This window comes from Trachypithecus francoisi, unplaced genomic scaffold (assembly GCF_009764315.1).
Source record: "Trachypithecus francoisi isolate TF-2019V2 unplaced genomic scaffold, Tfra_2.0 Lachesis_group11, whole genome shotgun sequence".
Lineage (NCBI taxonomy): Eukaryota > Metazoa > Chordata > Mammalia > Primates > Cercopithecidae > Trachypithecus > Trachypithecus francoisi.
The window spans coordinates 38,623,084-38,635,318 of NW_022681456.1; the positions used below are offsets into that span (position 1 = coordinate 38,623,084).

At 42.6% G+C, this 12,235-nt stretch overlaps 1 protein-coding gene and 1 pseudogene across 3 annotated transcripts in view; one reads left to right on the plus strand and one right to left on the minus strand.

Moving 5' to 3' along the window:
- Positions 1–12,235, plus strand: part of TMCC3 (transmembrane and coiled-coil domain family 3) — a 317,061-nt gene that overhangs the window by 97,472 nt on the left and 207,354 nt on the right. The window lies entirely within an intron of this gene.
- Positions 1–12,235, minus strand: part of LOC117090752 — an 80,604-nt pseudogene that overhangs the window by 56,559 nt on the left and 11,810 nt on the right. Inside the window, exons 3-4 of the transcript XR_004440121.1 lie at positions 8,832–8,926; positions 6,899–6,982 (exon numbers count right to left, since the gene is read on the minus strand). The product of XR_004440121.1 is annotated as a keratin, type I cytoskeletal 19-like (transcript). The remainder of the gene's footprint in view (positions 1–6,898; positions 6,983–8,831; positions 8,927–12,235) is intronic.

Genomic DNA, 12,235 nt, shown 5'->3' on the forward strand with positions numbered 1-12,235 from the left:
CATAATAATATTAAAAGGTAAATGTGGCCACCTACATATCATGAGCAAGGAGGCTAAGACTCAGAGATGTTAACTCTCTTGCCCAAGGTCACTCATCTTGAAGTAGTAGAAGGGCTTCCCTTTGTCTTCAGAATCTATGTTCTACTATTTTATTCTGCTTCTTAAGAAAAATGAAGCTTTGATCATCACTAGAATACCATTTAGGGTAAGAAAGCTGAAAGAGTCAACATTAAGTAAAAACAAACAAACAAAAATCATGCAGCAGCAGTCCTTTCCAGTGTCGAAACAACTAAGGCATGGCCACTGAGGAAGTATTAGATGGCTACCATCTAATGCCAAACCAGTGTTTTGCTAAGATGCCAAAGGAGAGAGGGGCTTCATCATTAAATGGCACAAAGAAACCCTGAAACCTGTACAGCAAGCAGGTTTGAATAACACAGCAGCAAGTATACAGCCTCTGGGGCCAGACTGTGGGTTTGGATCCCAGCTCTTCTACTTTTTAGCTGTGGGACCTTGGGCAGCTTCCTTATCCATCCCCTTGTATCTCAGTTTCTGCATTTGTAAAACATGGGGGTGATCATAGAACCCGTCCCTCAGGGTAGGTTGAAAACAAAAGAGATGATACCCATAAGGACTTAGAGCAGTGCCCAGCACATAATAAGGCTCACTGAGTGGTGGTGTTGGTTATTGAGGCTAAGTATTGCACAGCGAGAACTTAAAAACAATTCCAGCTGCTTGGCAAGGGCCAGAAGTTGACGGCCTTGAATCACTCACAGAAGCCTAATGGGTGCATGGTGGTGTCTCTCCTGACTCCACGGAGGGTCCATCTGAGGTTCCCCCACATGTATTTATCTAGGAATGTGTCCAGTGGAGGCAGGTTTTAAGGTCAGACCTCACCCTGTAATGATGAATAACAATTCTCTTTGACTAAGAGATGGGCTTAAGACACCAAGGGGTTTTGTTATTAAAAGTAAATAGCAACATGCTCTATTCTTCCTCCAAGAATCCAGAATAAATTGATTTCCTAGGCAGAGTTTGTAACTAAGTACTGAGTCTCTCACACTGCTCTCTGAAAGGTCCCAGTTAAGCCCCTGAGAGGCATGAATAGTTGATGAAGGTTTTATATTTGGACTCTTAATAAAACTGGGCTTGCCAGCTTTTAGAAAAGTGCTTCAGTTATTCAATGGGTAAGGCTGTGTGGGCCTAAAGGTATCTGTTTGCCTGGCAGGGTATTCAGGAGCATCGGGAAGTATTTCCCTGATGGGATGCTACAGGACTAGATCTGGAAAGGGAACTTTAGCCTGTTTCTGACTGCAGGGTTCTGACCAAGCTTGGGCAATAGCTCCCTGTTGGAAAATGGGTATGAGGGACCACAGCAATCATCTATCTAATCTACTGGCGTTCGGCCATGTAATATGAGAAATGACGATTATTCTTTCATCAGTGTCTTTCAGGTATCTTCTTATGTACCTTCTAATGCATATTGGTTTTCTTGTTCTTAAAGGTCCGAGAACTGTGCTGCTGGAAACAACCACAGCCTTGCTGGTCATGAGCTTACATTGCTCTGTGGTTTGAGACGTGAGGCTTGATTAGGAGATAAAAGCCAGGTGGTGATGATTTTCCCACCCTTCACTCCAGAGAGGGTCCTTACCAACCTTTACACCTCTCCTGGGGTCCCTTCCCCTAGAATTCCTAGGAGTCCCCCAGTGGCTCCCCTGTGCCTAATTTCTGGGATTTGGAAAAGCTGCTGTTGAATAGGGCTATTGCTATGCGTGTGCACATGCGCGCGCACACACACACACACATACACACACACACACACACACACACGTGGTTTCAGAAAGATGAAATTCAGGAGCCATGGGAAGCCACTGCCATGGCTCCTTCCCGGGACTTACCACCTCTGAAATGCTGCTGGTATTCGGAGAACAACAGCTCTCTGTGCTTCTCCATGCCTGATCTGAGTGTTGGGGTCCCTCCCCTTGCCCCAGAGAGCGAAGGGATGGGAAGTTAGGGAAGTTGAGGGAAGGAGAGGAGGTACGGTGATTTACCATTTGCTTTCTGAACAGTGTTCAAGATAAAACCATAAATTGAGATGCAGAAAATGAACACACGTTCTCTAATTTTACTCCTAACGGCTAACTTCATGTCTTAGTCCTTGTTATGCATTAATGATGGTTGACATTCATTGAACTCTTATGTTTCTCATTAAACCCTCTCAGCTTTGTAAGAAATTACTAGTACCCCTGTCTTTACAAAAAGGAAACCACACCTGAGAAAGATGAATTTTCCCAAGGCGTCACAGCTGGTTATAGATGGCGCTAGGGTTTCATTCCAGGCCCCACCGCAGAGCTTTCCATTCAGCGGCGATGCTGAGCTGGCTCTGGGCTTTGCTGTCTGTCTTTTTCTCTACAGTGCAAATCTGTCTTCAATATGTTAAGACCATTTCATGGTTTGTATTTTGCATCGGTAAGGTCGTGTAAATTGATTTTTTTGACATTCAGCTTTCTATGCTAGGACATTCATTTTATCTAGTTTCTCTAGGCTCTGAAAAGGAAGAGCCTTCCTCTTTTGAGCAGAGAACAGGGTGTTCAGAAGTCTGGGACATGCCAAGGAGAGCCCTGAAGGAGAATTTCTGGTGGAAGCAGCTTACTTAGGAGACCCTGCTCTTCCCTTTTCTCCCCTCTGCACTCCCTCCCTTTGATCCCGGTAACCACCTCCGCTCCTCTGGTCCACCAGAGATTCTAATTGCCACCTATCTTTGTAGCCCAAACCCCTTTCTCAAGGCATATCTAATAAGTAAATTGATATTTTCAAAGGAACTTTTGCCCAAAGGCAGGGAAAGCAACAAAAAGAATTAATAACTAAAAAGTATTTTTAAACTTCATGTTTCTGTTCCTAAAACTATGAATTTTACCAAGATACCAAACTCTTCAAAAGTATTACACCATGGCTGGGTGTGATAGCTCACACCTGTAATGCCAGAACTTTGAACTTTGCGGGGAGCTGAGGCGGGAGGAGCACTTGATGCCAGAAGTTTGACACCAGCCTGGGCAACATAGTGAGACCCCATCTTTAAAAAAAAAAAAAAAAAAAAAAAAACTTAGCTGGTGTGGTGGCACACACTTGTAGTCCTAGCTACTTGGAAGGCTGAGGCAGGAAGATCACTAGAGCTCAGGAGCCCAAAGCCACAGTGAGCTGGGAATGCACCACTGTACTCCAGCCTGGGTAACAGAGCGAGACCCTGTCTAAACAAACAAACAAACAAACAAGCAAAATGCCACTTATGCACTTGGTAGATGAGCAACCTCGTTTGCCTGGCTTGTAGATCTTATTTTTTCAACACTCAAGATCGAGTTTATTTGCTACCTGCTTCCTTTTTAAACACAAACCTTTTTCTCCAGATAGGATCCCCCCACTCAATTCTAGTTTCCAGTCTGAGCTAGAGTGATGGTTTTAACACATGACCACAAATTCTCCACCATTTGAAAGATGGAGCCTAATTCTCTTCCCCTTGACATGGGTTGTACTTGAAGACTCATTTCTAATTAATAGAAAGTTGAAGGAGTGATATTGTTAGACTTTGGAGACTAGATTGTAAAAGGCATTGTGGCTTCTATTTTGCCCTCTCTTAGATTACTAGCTCTTGGGGAAGCCACTTGCCATATGGCTTCACACTCAACCCTATGGAGAGGCCCACATGGCAAGGAAACTGAGCCTTTCTGCCCACAGCTATGTGAGTGGAGTATCTTGGAAGTAGACTGTGCAGCCCCAGTCAAGCCTTCAGATGAACACAGCCCTGGTTGGCATCTGAACTGCAGATCTGAGTGATCCTGAGCCAGAAAAACCTACCTAAGCTGTCTCTGAATTCTTGACCCACAGAATCTCTGAGATAAAGGATATTTGTTGTTTTAGACCACTAATTTTGGGGGATAATTTGTTATGTAGCAACAGATACTCAATAGAAGATGTGTGCCTATTTCTCAGGTGACATTTGGGACAATGACTGTTACATGCTAGTTTTCAACTCTACTCCAGATTATTCTTCTCTTGTTTAGTACCTTATGAGCTGTGTAAACTAAACTCTCAAAGCCTCAGTGTTTTCCTCTGTACAATGGAGATAATAGATTCCCCCTCAGTGAGGTTTTTTTTGTTGTTGTTGTTTTTGAAATAGGGTCTTGCCTGTCACCCAGGCTGGAGTGCAGTGATGCAATCTCGGCTCACTGCACCCTCTGCCTCCCAGGTTCAAGTGATCGTCCCACCTCAGCCTCCTGAGTAGCTGGGACTACCGGCATGCACCACCATGCCTGTCTAATTTTTGTATTTTTAGTAGAGATGTGGTTTCACCATGTTGGCCAGGATGGTCTCAAACTCCTGACCTCAGGTGATCTGCCTGCCTTGACCTCCCAAAATGCTGTGATCAATGAGTTGTTATTAGTACTGGGTTCATAGTAGGCCACTCAATACATGGATAGCTGTTAGTATTATTAATATATTTTCAACAAGCATAATTCTTGTTTCATCTCACTTTTTCTGAATTCTTCTTTTCTTACCTCCTTGAGAAGCCTGGTATAGCACTTCTGTAACCCAGTGGGCATAGGCCTCTATTAGCTGTTGTAATAGAGTGCTTGTAGATCTCCACAGCTGACAATAAGCTTCATGAGAATGGGGAGGAACATACTGTTTTTGTTTCCATAGTGCCTAATACCAAATAAATGAATGAATGAAGTATATAGCTGCTTCTGCTGTATTTGCACATAAGCTGTTATTGGCATTCAATGTCATTAAAATGGTTAACTTTTATCTCCAGCCAAAGAAGGTATGCATTGGAAAACAAAAATGCATTAGAGAATCTGTTGTTCATTTTGTTCTCTGTCTTTCCAGCCCAGAAAATCTATGATTTTACTGTCAATTTGTGTAGACAGACAATAGTTCTCACGTCCATATTTTTTTTTACCATATAGGGCCCGCTTTAGCATATAAGGGCCATTTCAGGGAAAATGTTGCTGTGAGAACCTCTTCCCAATAGCTGGAATATTAGTTGATTATTCAAGACATTTTAATTTTAAGATTATAATAAACATTATTGAACACAAATTCTCAGATGGAGGGTGTTAAACATTTTTCTCTAGTGTTGGAAGGCAGCATAGAACAGGCAAAGGGAATGGGGTTGTTTCTGACTTAAGACTAAATCCAGATCCCAGAATTTACAAGCTATATAGCTGCCTGACTGTGGCCCCAGCTGTTTCTTCCCTGAGCATCCATTTGCTCTACTCCACGTGGATGAAAACGAAGAACATCAGAGAATACTCCTCACATTGCCATCTCCCCGCCCAGGCTTCCATGAATCTTTTCATCCTCTGTTCCCTCTCTTTGGTGTCTGTGTATTCACCAGATGTTTCGTAGGTATTTACCATATGTCAAGCCATGCTGGGCACAGGACTGTACCAACACACAAGACCTGGTCCTATTCCCTGAGGGCTCCCTGAGGGCTGGCAAGCTGGGATCTGCACTCGGAGTGAGTGGGTAGCAGGCAGCTCTCTAGCATGGCATTATGGGGTTAAATTTCTCCTAGCACAAATTCTGGGTCAGATTCAGCCCCTGGTGATTGTCTCTTTCCAGTTGGTAGGCTCGGATGCTGTGGAGTAGTCCAGTGTAGGGTTTACTCTCAGTTTTGCTTTGCTAAGGGAAATCTGGGACTTGTTATTCTGCAGTTACATCATTAATTAGTGATACTTGCAGCAGTAAACATCATGTCAGCTAAAATTAGTAATTCTGCTACCTCTTCTGCTGAAGCTAAATGGGAGGGAGAGCTGGATCTGGTGGGATGTGCGCCCGACATTCCCAAACCAAAGGCAAAAGGATGTTCAGCAGGGTTTAGCAGGGAAGAAAGACTGTGCTCAGGTGCACACGTAAACTAGGCAGGAGAGCTCTTGAAACAGGAAAAAGACCATTTGTTCATGTAGCTCAATGTTTTTCCTGGTAATCCTTGACAAAATTCATCCAGTTCATCTATCCATCCACAATGAGTGCCTGCTGCATATCAGGAGTAATACCGAAGTAAAAGAAAGTGCTCGCAAGAAATCTGTAATCTAATTAAAAGATAGATCATAGAATTATAGATTTTAAAAAAATATTAGCATCCATTGTTGGTAAAGGGAAAAGGAGATGAACATTTTTAAACATTGATGCTGGGAGTATTAATTGATGCACTTGTTCTCAAGATCACTTTAGCAATCTTTACAAATGCTCTAATTTGTATTTCAATTTGTCAAGCAAGTCCACTTATGGGAATCTATCTGGAGAAACTAATAATGGAAATGTGCATAAACATGCAAGAATTTTTATTGCTATTTTTTATGGTAGCCAAGAAGCAAAGGAAACAAGTGAAATGTCCCATAATGTGGTGTTATTGACAACCTTGTCTAGCTGTACAGTGGAATGCAATGCAGCCTTGAAACAATGCATTTTAGAAGACAGTTCAGTGGCCTATGAAATATTAATGCTACATTGTTAAATGAAAAGAGTAGATCACAAATCAATAAGAATCGCATGACTCTAATTTTGTATAATATATGCATAAAAACAATGTCAACAGTGGCTATTTCTAGGCTCTTTGAATCTTCAAGTTTGCGTTTGTTGTGGACTCCCAAATTTTCTACAGTGAACACGTATTGCCTTTGTAGTTATAAAAAGCCATTTGACAATAGAACGTGATAAAAGTGCAATTTGGCTAAAGGCCTCGGCCAAGTGCCTGAGAACCCAAGAGTGGAGCTCAGCAGAAACGAGGCTGTTCTTTTTCCCATGTGTGCATGTGTGCATTATTTCATTCAACAAATACCTGTTATGTTTGCAGGCATATGTGAATCCACGCATCACACAGCCGTGGAGCACTTACCATTGCCAGAGTCTGTGCTGAGGGCTGTAGGTGCTGAAGCCTCAGCTCCACAGAGGAGGAGCTGATTGTCACGGAGCATCTATTCTTTTGGAAAGAAAGACAAGCAGATAAACAAACAAGAGAATTGCAGATAGTACCAAATGTTTTGAGGAACGTAGCCAGGGTATTTTAATAGAGAATGACTGGGCAGTCAGGGGTGATCTCTGAGGAGTTCACAGCTACAGAAAAACCAGGAGGAAAAAAAACATATGAAAATGCCCTAAAGTAGGAGCAAGCTTGGCTTTTTAAGGAGAAAGAAAAAAAGTCAGTGTGTCTAGACTCTGGGGGAGTGAGGCTCCCGCCTACATCTCTAACCTGATCACGTGTCTTGCTCCCCCAGGCTACCTACAGCCTCCATATAGTGTTATTGTCAGGATTAACTGAGATAATACACAGTGCCTGACAAATTAAATGGGCCTTAAACATTTTGTGAGGTAATCAGGAAAAGTGGAGTACAAATGGGTTATTTGGCTGTATCAAGGATTTATTATCAGTTTTTTAGGCATTATGACATTTGAATGTTTATGTTAAACAAAGGTCCTTATCTTTTAGAGATACATGTTAAAGTACTCATGGATGAAATATTATAATGTTCGGGATTGACTTCAACATTACCCATGGGGAGGGAGGCAGTGGCTGGGGGGATGACCCTAAGTTAATGATTGATAAAGCTGAAGCTGCACTCTGGTTACATGGAATCCATTTTAATCTTCTCTCTTTTGTATGTTTGAAATTTTTATGATAAGAAGTTTGAAGTCCACACATCAATAAAAGTTTGGTGGAAGATGAGCCCACAGTAAATATCTCTTAAGTCTTCTCACTTCTGGAGACGCAAACCCACATGCAAACTCTCCCTTTTCTGTGACGTGCACTATTCTGCCTTTCTCGGATGTTAAGCTTCCTTGCAGAGGCTGTTTTGAGGTGTGTGTCAATGCACAGGGCCATCTGTCATCAAGGAGTGGCTGAGCGTTTTGCTGTCACAGCAGCAGAGGATGTTGTACTTAATGACTTTTAAATTATGCTTTGCATTTTCTAAGATAATGTCTTCTGTGGGGAATAAGCTCACTGGATAGCACAGTTTGCTTTCTAAATTGGTTCCAAGGCTTTTCAACACATTAGAGTCTCACCTAAACTGTCTTTCAGGAAAGGCAAAGGGTATGTATAGGGGAAGAAAGGCAGTAGGCCAAGAAACATGAATGGCCTCAGTCAGTTTTCTTTCAGCCATCTCGTTAACAAGCTATGTGGTTTGGACATGTCATTTAGCTTCTCTGAGCTTCAGTTTCCACATGTAAGGAATAAGAGAATTGGACTAATTTCTCTGGTCCCTTCCAATTCTAAAAATCTCCTTTTTACTGATAACTTTCTCACTAAATATATTCATGTTTACTGGAGAAAATCAGGAACTTGTGGAAAAGGCAAAGACAGAAATGAAAATCACCTTGCCTCTTCCCTCTACCACCCAGAAGATAACTATTTTCAGTGCCTGTGTATGTTATTCTTAAGAATCAAATTCACGCAACGTATTTTGTTGAACACCTCATCGGTAGGCTGCATCAACCACTGAAGGAATGTAAAGATGAGCAGATGTGGTCTCTTCCCTCAGGAGTTGGTAATGTTATGGCCAGCACCGTTTCCTGCTGCTTTACGTAAGGGGCACTTCCCATGAGAGAGAAACCTTGCATCCGGCACTACACTCTGCTGAGTTTTAATGCTGTTTGCATTGTTGTTTCACACATATTTGAAAACTTTTTTGAACATTGTTTCTTCCGATTATGTGCAGAAGTAGAGCTCTTATGGGCAGGCTAATTAGTAAAGGATAGAATTTTCCAAGAAAAGCAACAGATACTCTTAAACCAGACTTTCTTTATTATATTCATTTTCTTTGGCTGCCTACCTCTAACATATCATCACTGATGTGGAGAAGCAACTTGTCTGCTTTGAATTTCACCTGCTGCCCTTGGGCCACACACAGCCTCCTCTGATGAAGGCCTAATGGGCAATGCTACAGTCACGGAGCTGGAAGGCCAGCAGAGGAGGAGAAGGCTTTAGGTGCAACAGGGAATCTGGAAGCTAGCCCTCCTTCCCTGGGACAATTCACTTTGCAACAGGAGGCAGTGAGAAAACCTAGAAATCTGGCGAATGTGGTAAAAGAGCACTGAAGAGAGGGAGGAAAGAGGGAAGGGTGAGGATGTGGAGAGACCAACTTATTTGGCTGAAATGTGCATATATTTGGCTGAAATGTGCATTCAGCATGTCAGGGCTGCTGTATTATTCATGAAGCTCTTATGTGTCTTTTTCCACGCCAGTTCCAAAGAGGAGGTGTGTGATCCAAGCCTGGCAGAGTGCCCTGCTTAAACAGCACCACCCCAGTACCCAGCCCTCACTTCAAGGGAATCTGGGTCTGTAGCCACAGCAGTCAAGAGCGGGGATTTTGCATTATTCTCACCTTCCCTGCATGTAGCATTCCTGTACCTGCTGCAAGCAAATGGAAGATCAGTTCAAATAGTAAATATGATATTTAATTTTTCTATCACAAACTTTGGGCATGTCTTTGAGTTTAGCATAGATGCATATTCGCCATCATTCCATTATTTGAAAAAGTTCTGTAGCCCCCCCTTCCTCCCCTCTACAAATGGAATTTGCCTTCCAAGGTGCAGGAAAGAGACATGAAAGAAGAAATAAATATTTTTGATGGCATGCATTTGAGAATTTCCTAGTTCTCAAGGAATTCAGGCCCGACCATAACTTATTGGGTGTTTTCCAGAAAGTCAGTTAGAAGCAAAGAATATGTGGAGAAGGAAGTTCAAGTCCCATAACACAAATGGACATTAGAAAATCTGCCTTCCTCTTTTTTGTTGTTGTTGTTGTTGTTTGAGATGGAATTTCGCTCTTGTGGCCCAGGCTGGCGTGCAATAGCACAATCTCAGCTCGCTGCAACCTCAGTCTCCCGGGTTCAAGCAATTCTCCTGCCCCAGCCTCCCAAGTGGCTGGGATTACAGGCGCCCACCACCACGCCCAGCTAATTTTATATTTTTAGTAGAGATGGGATTTCACCATGTTGGCCAGGCTAGTCATGAACTCCTGACCTCAGGTGATCCACCCGCCTCGGCCTCGCAAAGTGCCAGAATTACAGGTGGGAGCCACCGCTCCGAGCCATCCTTCCTTGTAAGAGGGACACAAACAACAGGGAGCATGGAACTTTGGTGGTGTTCATCCTGGAAGGGAAGGTTCTGGAATAACACTTGGCCATCTCCAGATACTTGGAGGCTATCACACGGAGGAGGAATTAAACTTTCTCTGCACATGATGCAAAAGTGTTGAACTGATTTATTAGTGTGTGAGCACAACAGAGAGACAGATTTTTCTTTAGTATAGGAAACATTTATAGGATGATATACAAAGATGGAAGATCTTTCCAGAGAGAACTAGAAGTTTCTGGTCCCTTTAAGCAAAGGTTAGGAGACTGCTTCCCTCCCTGCCCCCATCCCGCCCCCGCCCACTGATTCCACCCTCCTCTTGCTTGCTGCCCTCTCACCACACATCTTTCTTCCAGTTCCCCAAAGGAACCAAACCTTTTCTACATCACTACCTCTGTGTGGAGGTTACCCCCACCCACCCTTTCAACATGCCAAAGCTTGTTTTCCTTTAGGCTTCAGTTTAATTGTTACATCCTCCTATCTATATGTCTTTACTGGCCCCTTATCTAAAGACAGTCTTACTGTGAAACCATGCCATAACGTCTTGTATTTTTCCTTTGTAACACTTACCAAATTGTAAGGCCAGGCATGGTGGTTCACACCTATAATCCCAGCATTTTGGGAGGCCGACACAGGCAGATTGCTTGAGGTCAGGTGTTCAAGACCAACCTGGCCAACATGGTGAAACCCTGTCTCTACTAGAAATACAAAGAACTAGCTGGGCATGGTGGCACACGACCGTAGTACCAGCTACTCAGGAGGCTGAGGCAGGAGAATCGCTTGGACCCGGAAGCAGAGGTTGCAGTGAGCCAAGACTGCGTCACTGCACTCCAGCCTGGGCAACAGAGCGAGACTCCATCTCAAAACAAACAACAGCACTTACCAAATTGATGCATATACACACACACATATATATAATATATATATATCAGATATATGCACACAGTATGTTTACATATATGTAAAACAACACAAATATACCCAAATACAATTTGTGTAACCATTTGTTTAATGTATGTTTCACCAATGGAAGGTTTGCAAGAAATACCATGCCTGTTTTATTCATTCCTTCTTCTGTTGTGTATAGTGCTTAGAATGTAGTAGATGCTCAATAAATGTGTCAGATGACTGGATGAATTAGCAATATTCATGCACCAAAGTATCATGATTCGTGTTACTCTTAAGAGTGGGATATAAACCACTAGAGATGACTTTAGATGTCACCTGGGTCTAGCACTAGATAATATTGTATCACCTTGAGTGAAAGTACTTTTATTTTCAATTTACTTTGAATCCCTCTGATGTTATTAAAGAGAAAAGCATTGTTTGATGACGGTCTTTAATCACTGCTGTTCACTTGCCAGCCTCCCTGGTCTACACAGAGAGATCAGGCCTCAGCCAGCAACACTATCTAACTGAACTTTAATAACATGTTTTGTTTCTATTGCATGTATTCATAGGTTACCTTTTATTTGTGACACATGATATTGATTTTTCTTTTATGGAAGTGACACAAAGTCTCCTTTTAAAACAAAACTATAAAAGTAAAAATGTGAGTACATTTAAGAGAAATATTAAGGAAATAGTACAGTTATGACATATTGGTGGTTCTTGAATTACTGAAATTTTGGTTTTTGAAGTGTTTGAAGTTTTGGAACTAGCTAGAAGGTCGCTAGAGTCCAAGATGCACTCCCGAGTCCACCCCCAAACTAGTGCAGGACCATGACAAAGTAAATGCAATGAAGTGAGTTTCTCCCAAAACTAAGCTGATTCATTGTCGTTCTGATTAGCATGTTGTTTTTTGAGATTAAAGTATCTTTTCCCCAAATAGATGATGATTTTTAAAAATTGCCCCCAAATCTGGCCAGGCATATGCCTGTAATCCCAGCACTTTGGAAGGCTGAGGTGGGTGGATCACTTGAGGTCAGGAGTTTGAGACCAGCCTGGCCAACATGGTGAAACCCCATCTCTACTAAAAATACAAAAATTAGCCGGGCATGGTAGTCCGTGCCTGTAATCCCAGCTACTTGGGAGGTTGAGGCATGAGAATCTCTTGAACCTGGGAGGCGGAGGTTGCAGTGAGTCAAAATCACACCACTGC